Here is a 12,720-nt window from a genome sequence, read left to right on the forward strand (position 1 = left end):
TGAAAGCCAGCGCGTCTGCGAACCTTTTATCCTTTCTGCCAATGTGTCTCCAACTTATTTTTGGAGTTCGCACCGCTAATTCCATGACAAACTTCTTGTATTTCTGTAAAGATGGTTTATTTGTACTATATGTACCTTCTATATGACGAATTACCAATTGTGAGTCACTAGTTATTCGCGCATCTCCTATCCCCATTTCAATTGCTAATTTCAATGCATGTACAACTTCCTCATACTCAGTTTCATTATTTGTGGATGCGAACTCCAACCTAAATGAGTAAGCCATTCTTACTCCTGTTGGTGAAATAAAGACAATGCCAATTGCATTTCCTTCTCCATTTGACGATCCATCTACTAGTATCTCCCATCTGTTTGAATTACGATTTGTCAATAAATCTTTCGGATTCCCGTGCTCTTCATCTACGTCCATCAAATGTTCTACATATTCATCCTCTTCCAATGGAAATTCGGCTAGGAACTCTGCGATAACTTATGATTTAGGTGAAGATAATACTTCATAATTGATCTCAAAATTCCCTACTTGAATTTGCTGAATAACCTAAGCCTGTACCTGGACTGGAACTCCGGCCAGGTTCAAGGTGACCGGATGGCACTAATTTTTTTTTATTTAAATGTAACTAAAATTGTAATGGAAATAACCGAAATAATTTTTGAAAATTGTGACTAAATAAATACACGTGTCTTCTATCGAATTGTTGCAAAGATAGATTTAACGAATATAACCGTTACAGGAAGTGTAAAGAATTGGGGCACGTGGCATTCAAAAAATTGTTGCAAGCAAGTGTAACGTTTTTAACCGTTAAAATAAATGTGACAAACATGACACATGTCGCAATTCTAAAATTAGGTCAATTGTGACTATTAATTATTGCAACGCTTTATAAATGTGACTGTAACTGGCCATTGTCACAGATAAAACCGTTACGAACGATATCACAATTATTAATAACGGCCTTTTTATAACAGGTTATAACCGTTACAAATCATATCAGTAACAGGTATATCCTGTGAGAAAATCCTGATTTTGGTATAGTGTACAACGGATGGGAAGTTAAGAACTTCTGGTTATTATGCTTCCCAGAATAACCTGAGTCTGTATTATGGCTGGGTTTACATAATTTTCCCGTCCGTAGTTCAATTTGAAAGTTAAGAATTTTTTTGTTTCAACATGAATTCTTAATACGATTGAAAATTACTAATACTTTCATTAACTAGACCACAATAAAACTAATGACATGCTTAATATATCCCCATTACAAAGTTGGTTCTAATAACATCCCTTTCGCTGTATCAAGAAATCTTTGATGATGGTCATTTGAGATTCAAAGTTGAAATTATAACCTTTCTATTTTCTCCATTCCTTGTTAGCTTGAGCTAAGAGCATTCCAATGATCGACCAATGGTGTTGGTTCACAGTTCAATTTGACATATTTGTCCTTAAACAAGGAGTTGTCTACGCTCATACTAAAACGAGAGTCTTCAGGTACAATTTTATGGACAATACCAATTTGGCGGAGCGTTCTATGAGGATCCAAAATGGCGAACCAAATTGAATGAAACAAAGGTCCCACAGAGGTCGCCACATTAGAAAATTCTCTATCACCAACTTTCTCATCTCCATCCTCATCAAGTTTCAAATATGGACCAAACTCCGCATCATCAATTGTCAAAGCATCCAACGTTTTCCTCATTTCGACCATTTCCATCTCTTTAGCCTTGTGTTGGGTCCCTCCAAAGCGGTATCTTCCTCTTGTAGGTTTCTCTAGAGGAAATTTTGTATCCCGAGTAGGCCTCAAGGATTTAAAATGGTCGTAAACCCATGACTACGGAAAAAAAAAAGTATCTATTATAAATAAGATATTATACACAAACCAATATATAAAAGTAAAATAAATAAACATTTGTTATATTAACATAAAAAGATACCTGGATAAGAGCAACACATCCCGTATTTTGTGTTTCGTTCTACCTAGTAGCTTTGCAAAGACTTTCCATCACACTGGCAAGGTGGGCGGTGGCCCACGAGTACCTGGGTACCTCATTTGTTTCCGGATCGATACTGAGAGTCTTCAACCACTGCAAATAACAAGCATTTACCTTATTTCCTGAGAAATCTGGAAAGAAGACGGTCCCAAGAGCGTGCAACAAGTAAGCTATAGCCATATGTGTAGCTCTCTCTACGTCCATCACGATCTCTCCACCAGCAGTCTTGCGATCAGATTCCTCAAACTTCTCCCTTAGATGACCAAGGTTAATCTTCCTTGACATGTTAACTGTTTCACGACGTTCACCCGGTAGTTTAAATTCCCTTTTAGCTCTAGGTGCGGGTCCATAAACTATCTCAAAATCTTCTTCCGCTTCATCTTTGCCTGATCCAAGACAGTCTTTCGCCAAGACATAAAGCCATCAAAAGGAAGAGAATTGTTGAAACCCTCAAACACATCCTTTCCTTCCAAAGAAAGACCGGTGATTTCCTTTGCATCATATGGATTCATAGTCATCTCGTCAAATGGGAGTAGAAAAGTCATGGTTTCGGGCGAGAATCTTTCTTTAAAACCACAAACTTCGACAGCATCATACGTCTTCTGCAAATTCTAAATTCCAGACCATAACCCCGAAGCTTTTATCAAAGCTACCACATCTGGATGCTCTTTCTTTAATGGCCAAAACCTTCCTTGTTGGTGCTTTAGTTTAGGGACTGCCTTATTGGGAAACTACAAATAATATAAATTTTTGGTTTTTACGATTAAATAACCATAATAAAATAAAAAATAACATATGTATATAATTTGATTTATTACCTTTGTGCCACAAACCCTAGCAGCCCATAAAGACGGATAACCAATCAAGACGGAACGATCTCTTGCGCATCCTAAGGTCTCCCATTCCTCTTGGGAGGTAAAGGAACCATATCATCAATGATTTGTCTTGTCGTTTCTTTTGGTGGATACTTCTTCTTTTCCTCCTTCTTGTCCTCCTCAACTACAGATTTACCTTTATCAATAGAAGTACCACTAGAAGTGCCAACTTCAGTTCCTCCAGTAACAACAAGTACACCTTCACTTCCTCCAGCAACTCCAACTTCATTTCCTCCAGTAACAAGTACACCTATATTTCCTCCAGTAAGAAGTACACCTTCACTCCCTCCACCAACTCCAAGTTCACTTGTATTCCTTGCGTTTGCACCCAATGGTTTTGCATGACGAGGTTGCGTAGTAGGGTCACTAGAAGGTGTTACTTATTGATCTTTTCTTCCTTTTTTTTTACAAGACCAAAAACAAAAAAAAGATAAGTAAAAACGCTGGGAAATCTTGACAAAACCAAGTCATGACAATGGTGACGGCTAGGAAATATGGATAGTCCCAGACGCAAACAATATTACGGATGAAATATTTAGTAATCGACCAAGAAGTAAAAATAATAACGTCTAGGAAATATGGAAAGTCCCAGACGCAACAAAGATAAACGATTTTGAGTTATCGACCAAGATGTAAAAAAAATAACGGCTGGGAAACAAATTTGCGCATTGGTTACTCATATTACGGATAGGAAAACCTAGCCGTCGTATAAAATCGGCTAAATTACTAAGTGTTACGGTTTGGAAACAGAATTACAGATAGAAAAACCAAGACGTAAACACTACAGATGAAAAATAATTCGAACACAGGGTAATATACGGCTAGGAATGACCTAGCCGTAAATAACTTTTTGTGGATAGGATTTATCAATCTCGTACGCATCGACAATTTAACGGCTGAGAGTTCTAAAATATCCCAACCGTAACACTTATAAACGGATGGGAGTTCTAAGCTATCCCAACCGTGATACATATACACGGCTGGGAAAACATCAGATCCCAACCATGAGACCTATTTACGGATGGGAAAGAAAGAACTCCTAGCCGTAATCATTTTCAGAAACAATTTTTTCAAACCTAAAATTTTCGAAACCAACTGAAGATCTATAAAAAGCTTAAATAAAGAATGGGGTTTTCAATTCATACCTTATAACTGTCATATCAGGAGTCTCTGTGGCTGGTGCATCTCCCTCATTCACTTCCTCTTGATCATCACTTCCTATTTCATTTGATGAAGTTGGTTTCTCTGCTTCAGGAGGGGGTTGATTCGACAGAGAATGACCTAGATTTTCTTTAGAAATGAACTAAGTTAGCATGGAGATTATTAACGGAGCCAAATGCCTTATGAGTGTCTCAATTAAAGCTTAGATACTTCAGAAATACCTCTGAGTTTAAAGCCAAAACCCCAACAGCTAGTTCTTGGATCTGGAAATGCATAAGTAAGGGTATACTTTTAGTTGAACAAAATAACATTTTGGAAATAGGAGATGGAAATATTACTAATATTTGGGATGGAAGATGGATATCTACATTGGGAAACAACCTTAGTAGCCTTAGAAACACTATTAACTCCTACTTAACACTTGTGAAGGATCTGATTGATCCAATCACTAAGAAGTGGAATTCTATCTTAATTTTTGATTTGTTCCCTGAATTACTTTCTAAGAAGATTATCAATACTAGAATAGGTAGAGATAAATATGACACCCTTAGATGGCTTGTTCCCAAGACTGGTGTTTTTATAGTGAAATCTACGTACATCAAACTGAGTGAAAGAACTGTGAACCACTACAACTTAGGGCAGCCAGATTCTTTTTGGAATAGCTTATGGAATCTTAATGTGTCTCAAAGAATTAAAATCTTTGCTTGGAAATGTTTGCAAGGGGATCTCTCAACAAATTTGAAACTGTCTAAATTTATGGAAGATATTCATCCTAATTTCTCCTTTGGATGTAATATATTGCTGAATATGTAAAACACTTATTAATATCTTGTCCTTATGCTAAGTCAGTCTGGGCTTTAGAGCCATCTCCTGTTGTTCTGAACTTTCATAGCATAACAACTTTCTTAGACATTTTACAGGCAGCGATAAGGAAAAATGACCCTAATATACCTATAAAAATCATGTTGACTAAGGCTTGGTTTATTTGGAAGGAAAGATGCAATAGAGCCTTTGAACAAAAACAACAATCTTGTGCTCAATTAGGTTTGGAAATACAAAGATTCCTTAACTTCTGGTATCAGGAAAATATCCCAATTGGAATGGCAGAATCAAACTATTTTGGATGAAGTTAAAAGAACTTTCAATTTGTGTCAAAAAATTTTGGGTTTTTATTTTGTTCCAAGAACTGCAAACAATGTGGCGGATGTACTGGCAAAGAAAGCCAAGTTTTTTAGGGATACCCTCGTTTGGAGGAATGTTCCACCTTCTTGTATTGACATTGCATTAGAAGAAGATAAATCAAATGTTAGGGTGGCCTTAAATCCCCAAACATTCGATGGCTTCACTCTTATCGATGAAGGGTTACTAACACCAAGTTAGTTTTTTTTTTGGAATGCAAGTAACTTACAAAAAAAAATATGTGAGTTTAATCGACGATGATTTTTTTTTTTCAATCGATGATTAATCGTTGATAAACGAAGAATGGAAGAAGAAGAAAAACTGAAAAAAAAAAAGAAGAAGAAGAAGAATGGGAATGAATAGCGTGGGGGGCGATGGTTCTGCTTTTTGTAATAAATTTTCTGTTTTTTTTTTAGATTAGGTAGTTAATGAGAGGTAGAAGGAAATAAATAAAAATGATTGGGGGAATTTTTGAACTTTTGCACTAACATAATTTTCCCTTATACCATTTAGCCTCCACTTAGTAATTTAAGCCCCAAAGTCCCACTAATAGAGTTCTTAAAAGAATAATGTTGCCCATCCGTTCTTGTCCAAAACATTTTTCACTTTTTTTGAGCTCAACAACATCCACCTTATTCTGAGATTGAACATACTCCTTGGCAGGGACGGACCCAGAAAAATGATTTTTCTTTTAAGACCCGAGCTAGAAGTCTTGGTCAAGTAGTAATCTTTTTTTTTGGCTTGTGGACTGAAAACTACCTGGACTAAAACCCCTTTAACCCAGCTATTGGTCCGTCCCTGCTCCTTGGGATAAGGAGGAGTAACTTTAGCACAGGCAGCAATACTATGACCAAAAACAAAACAATGTTCACGCCTATGAGATTTCCATTAAAAAAAAAAATACATTCGTGCACTTTCCCCTCACTCACCAGAGGAATTTTATGGTAGAAAGTACCGATGGCAACAAAAATTTCAAACACAATTCCTTGCATAAGCCAAATGTTAAGTCGAAATACTAGTAGCAAAAATGCAATTTCTCCACCTCACCTCACATCTCCGGTGGTTCCTCATCCTATAACATATTTAGGCCTGACCATTGTGTGTCATCCTTTGAAAACACCCTGTCTCTCTATCCACTTCAACTCAATTACGAGCCGATCCACAAGTTTAAAGTCAAAGTCAGAGGAGGTGACTGATCAGACTACTTACGTACCCTAAGCCATTAATACGTGGTGTACATGTGACGCTGATATCCCTGCACTGATACTGTGATAGTCTCCCTTACCAAAATGAGCGTCATCAGAATCATCATGGTGGCGTCTGACCAGAGCGTGAAGTTTAAAACCAAAAAGAGACGCTATTTACCTGCACTTCTGTGTACTCACCGTCTACTTACTGCCCCCCACCACTCGCTCGCTCTCTCTCTCTCTCTGGATTCTCTCTTATCCTCCTTTGCAAGATTTTATATTCGGTCATCCGTCCACCTTTATAGGTTCCTCGTAGAAACAACTCATGTCCACAAGAAAGGAGGCCAAATCAACACGTGTAAGGTCAAAGCTGCCGTCTAGTCTAACCCAATAAAGGCAGACCGAAAAGTCTCTCTCTGACTTACCTCTCTGACTGTCTGACTGACTGAGACACTTGGTTTGAATTCATTTTTTCCCCCTCTTTCTTCATTGATCTTGTGAGGACAAGACAAGACAGCTTTGGGCCTTTAGCTCTCTACTCCAGTCTAAATTCTTACGGCTTCTTTTTCTTTCCGTCTCCACTTCACACACAGTACTCCCCTCGTCTTCCAACAAGTTTTAAGGGTAGTGTTGTCATATGACTGTTGATCTTTAGAGAGAAAAAGAATCGGATAGCAAATGTGGGTACTTAGATACTACCAATTAGTGGATATTAAGAATGAGTTAACTCGTGGCTCAGTAAAAAAAAGGAAAGAATAAATGAGGTACAAATCAACCAATTTAATCTAAAACTTCAGTACTTGCTTTTCCTTGTTTGACAATTGGCTTTGTTTGTAAATTTTCTCCAGATTGCGAAACATGCAGACTTCTTCTCATTTGGGACAAATGATCTCACTCAAATGACATTCGGTCACAGTAGAGAGAATGCTGGAAAGTTTCTACCTCATTTTACTAATAATATATTTCGGTCCTTGTAGTTGCCGCAAACCAAATACAATTTTCTCTTGATGTGCAACCGAATAATATGATATGGTATATTTAAGTGTTTCCTGAAAATATACGCTCAATTTCTGGTAAAGTTTGTAGTATTGGACAATCGCCTATCTACTTATGTGATTTTTTACTAGAGCTGGCAAACAAGTCAAAACCTGCGGGTTTGTCTGGTCCGATTCGTGAAAAACCGGCATCCGGTTCGGCAGGTGGCTAAACAAGCGGGTTAGGTTGGAGAAATGCCGGCCTGTGAGTAAACGGGTTAACCCGTTCCGGCCCGTAAAACCGCGGGTACCACTCGTTAACCCGTCAAAAATACCTAAGTAATAAGTTTTAGTTAATATCCACCGTCAGATCATCTAGCATTAATCCTATTCGTACGTTTAAGATATAAAAAGAACGAAACCCTGGCAGACAGAAGATCTCATTTCTTTTCCTCTTTCTTATCTTTTTTCTCCCCACCGCGGTTGCTCCTCACCAGTCAACACCTCCATCTTTCTTCTGTTCTTTTTTTCTCTCTTCTTCTCTTCTCACAAAATACAAATCAGTCGTACATAGACAGGCGCTTCACCATCGGTGCACCACCACCACCTATGACCAATTTTCTCATCTGATAAACTCCGTTTCTCTTAATTTTCTCATTATCTTAAAAGAAATAACTATTCAATTTTTAGCATTTTACAGAAAAAGAAAAAACCCTAAATGGTTGCTTTCTTATTAATACTGATTCAATTGGGTTGGGTGTCTCATTAAGAGGATTACAAGGCCTAAATTAATCGGGAAAAAAGAAGACTACGTCAGTAACTGGCTAAATATCTGGTTAATCGGAAAAAGGAAGAATACATCAGCAATTGGATTGAAAGTTTTTGAGATTTTGATTACTACTTTCGCTTAAATAACTGTTTTGGTTTTCAATTTAATTTTGGTTTGAAATTTTCAAATTCATTTATGTTTGTATGAATTTGTATAAGAATTAGATCTAAGTAAAATTGCTCTTGATTTTTGTCATATTTGAATTGTGTTGCAGCTGTTGATCTGTTATGGTGTTTGAATTTGACGAACTGAAAAGAGGAGAATGTTGCGGATGTGGTGTGAGTTGATATGAAGCTTGGGGGTGCTACTAATGGGTTGTTGTGCAAGCATGAGGTGTTGCAGGTTATGGAATTGAAATCTTGGTGTTGGTGATTATCATAGGCATGAGTCTGAGTTTGAGCAGAGAACACAACTGGAAAGAGTTCTTGCTAGTATTGAAGTCGTGAATTTCGGGATGGATTGAGCTGAAAATGAAGTGATTAGATATTTAGATGCATGTTAGGTGTTACATGGAAGGAGTTAAAATGCCTGAAAATAGTTTAATGAATTTTAAGATGGGTATGGAGGTCTAATTTTTGTAGTTTGTATTTGATCATTTTATAAATTAAGTTAATTAATTTTTAATTTTAGTTCTAATTAAACAAGCCGGGTTGACCCGTGAACCCGCAAGCTTTACCCGTTACGGACGCGGGATGAAGAAATGATTACCCGTGAAGAATGCCAACCCGCGGGTTTTGGCCCGTGTTAACCCGTACCCATGTAATCCGTAACAAACCAGCCCCGGCCCGCTCGTTTGCCAGATCTATTTTTTACCGAAGGATTGCTCGTTTGTCTTCGGGCAATTTCATAAAATAAATTGGGTAAATAACAAAGACAGTTGAATAAAATATATTGGGTACGAATCTAAGAATGTCGTATTAAATAAATTAGATGCGAAATAGGATATCTATGAACCCAACCCATTTCCCTTATAACCTAACTTAACCAGATGAATTAACCTAACCTAACCTAACTTAACTTAACCTAACCTAATCAGGGAGGGTAGGTTAACGATAAAAGGGTTTAGCCTAATTCCCACGTATTTGTCCCTTTTTAAGGATTCTGACCGTGGCTGCCCCTTTTCTTGAAATATCAAATTTTGTTGACATTTGCTCTTTATTTCAACCCTGTTATAGGGGCGGCATGTTCCATTAGAGAGGTGACAAGTGTGATAGCAATGTCCTTCTTATTGGTTAGGGGGTATCCTATAGGGAATGTAAATTGACTAGATCACCCTCTCCAATTTTTAACCTAATGGAATGGAATCAGAAAAATCAAAAAACTTTTTTGATTTTTTCATCTTCTCTTCTCTTCTCCTCCTTCATTAAAATTGAAATTTCATCTTCCTCGATTAATCAGCGATTTGAAAAATTGATAATCGTTGATTGAAAACTATATTTCGAAAAGACCCAGTTAGGGTTTAGTTTATTGTGTTTGATTTAAGTTAGTTTTGTATCAAAAATTAGGGTTTAGTTTATTGTGTTTGATTTAAGTTAGTTTTGTATCAAAAATTAGGGTTTAGTTTATTGTGTTTGATTTAAGTTAGTTTTGTATCAAAAATTATGGTTTTTGATCAAAAATGAAATTGAAATTTTTGTGTTGCATGTGAGTTACGGTTGGTAATAAATCCAATTGGAACCGTAACTATAGATTTGGTTGATGTTACGGTTCATTTAACTCAAATACCAACCGTAAGTTCTTGATTTTGAGGTAAAATGTTCAGTTACAAATTTTTTTTGCAACCGTAAATTACTTACGGTTGGTCTCGTTACTTAAGTTACGAACCGTAAGTTGTCCTGGATGTTTCATTTTCTTTTTACGATTTGTAATTGCATCACTGTTATCAACCGTATTTGAGTTACGACTTGTAACTCAAATAACCTTACTAATCGTAGGTTAGTTACGGTTGATCTCGATTCATTAGTTACCAACCGTAATTTGTTACGGTTGCTATATGTTGTCATTCTACCAACCGTAACTAGTATTACGATTGGGTTTTCCCCAAATTGCACCAGTTACGGTTGGTATTCGATACTTTTGGAACCGTAACTGAGAGTTACGGTTGGTCACGAGCTAAATTCCAACAGTAAGTTCTTCTCAAATTTTAAATGTTTCGATTATTTTACGTACTTTAGATAATTTTGAGCGACAAAAGCTAATGGGAACTAATTTAGAGATTCACCCATCTCAAATTTGTCACAGGAATCACTCATTTTGGTTGAATGAATAAAAATTTAGGGTTTCACAAATATCACAAAAGTTTTTCTTTTCTTCTCCTCTAAACTTTTTTTTTTAAACTTTAAAAATCTGATTTTGATTTGGTTTAGAGTTAATATAAGTGAAATTTGATTATCAACACTAACAGGGGGTTAGTCCTCGAGTGATTTCTGGGGAGTTGAGTGTATTTTAAATCTCAGGAATTTTGAGAGAGTTTGAGAGAGTGTAGGGAGTTTGAGTGAGTTTGGTGTTTTTGAGTTCAGGGAGTTTGGGGGAGTGTAGGGAGTTTGAGAGAGTTTATTAGAGGGAGTTTGGGGGAGTTTGAGAGAGTTCACTCCTAACTCATTCTCTTTTAAGAAACAATAAACCCTCATTTGCAAATAACATTGATCTTTAATCAAAAGAAAAAAATAAATGAAAATGATCATTTCTCTGTATCAATAGTATGTTATTTTGTGCAACGAGATAATTTTTTTCCCCTTCAATTTAACGGTCTCCATACAATTCTATCTCCCTTTATTTATTTCTGAAATTAGGGTTCTTATTTGGGGTGGTTAAGGGAATAGTGGTTGGTTATAGGTGGTGATGGTAGTGGTGAGAAAATAGTTTTGACGGTGGTTGCAGAAGTGGTAATGTAATTCAACTCAGGGAAGCGCTAATTGTGAAGACTTCTATATTTTTTTTTGCTGGTGCATCTTACGGGATATGTAGATCTAAACAAATCTATATATGCACACGTTTTCATGGACTCTAGATCACTATCTTAATATTTTCAAAGAAATGTTTCACCGTATCATAATGGCCATCATCTGATAATTATTTCATCATGTTGGGAACAACATTTTTGTTGCTGAGATTTGAGAAATCCGTATGATTTGAAAAGAAAGATTTTGAACCAAATTTGGTTGTGAGACCAAAATACACTAAAATCTCTACTCTTTTGAGAGATTTGTTGTGAGACCAAAATACACTAAAAACTCCTTCAAACTCTCCAAAGAAACCAACTCCTTAATATTGTAGGGTTTTATGACTAACAGGGAGTTCAAGAGCTTTTTTAAACTCCCCAGCGACTAACATGTGTTTTCTAGGGAGTTTAAGAGACTCCTCTAAACTTCCCCACAATTAACGGGGATTTGAAGAGACTCCCTCAAACTCCCTCAGGACTAACAGGAGAAAACCCAAATACATTAAAATCTCTCGAACTCTCCCACGACTAACCCTCTGTAAACTAGTTTATCAACACTAAACTATGTAAGAGTTAATTAGTCATTTTCAGTTTTTCTTTTATAAGGGACACTTCGAATTACCATGTAACAATCTTTTTTATCCTATTTGCTACTGCCCCGCCGATGGAATCGGCCCCCTTTTTGGTAGTCTCAATTACCAAAATGAGCGTCATGAGAATCATCATGATTGCGTCTGACGAGACCGTGAAGACCAAAACCAAAAAGAGACGCCATCTCCCTGCACACTGTGTACTTACTGCGTGCGCTATCTCTATGGATAAACTGTCAGTAATCGGGGGACGAGTAAATTTCCGCTCTCCCTTTGGAAAATTAGACAGCTCTCTTGTCACGTACACGTAGTGTACTCCTTAAAAAACGCTTTTATATTTGAGTCGTCCATCCAACTTTAAGCTTCCTCGTAGAAACAACATCACCTCATGTCCACAAGATAGGAGGCCAGATCAACACGTGTCAAGTCAAAGCTCCCGTCTAGTCTCTAATAAAGGCAGACCGAACGGTCTCCCTCTGACTCACCACTCTTGACTATCTGACTGACTGAGACACTTGGTTTAAATTCATTTTTTCCCCTCTTTCTTCATTGATCATGCGAGGACAAGACAAGACTACTTTGGGCCTTTAGTTCTCTACTCAAGTTCGTATTCTTACGGCTTCTTTTTCTTTCCGTCTCCACTCCACAGTACTCCCCTCGTTTTCTCCAAGAAGGAGAAGGGTACCGTTGTCATATGACTGTGAATCTATATTGATATAATCGGATAGAGAGAGAATGGATCGGATAGCAAATGCATGCTGCCGGTTACTGGATATTAAGAACGAGTTAACTCGCGGCTCAATAAAAAAGAGACAGTAAACAGAAAATGGTGGAGTATTGACAAAATGTTTCATCGTCAAATTAAACATATACATATCTCCATTCCAATTCCATATAATAACCTGATTAAAAAAAAGAAAAAGGAAATAAAATACTTCCGCTTATCATCATAGTAGTTGGAGTTTTCAATTTTTCATCAA

The sequence above is a fragment of the Papaver somniferum genome, chromosome 7, assembly GCF_003573695.1.
Source record: "Papaver somniferum cultivar HN1 chromosome 7, ASM357369v1, whole genome shotgun sequence".
NCBI lineage: Eukaryota > Viridiplantae > Streptophyta > Magnoliopsida > Ranunculales > Papaveraceae > Papaver > Papaver somniferum.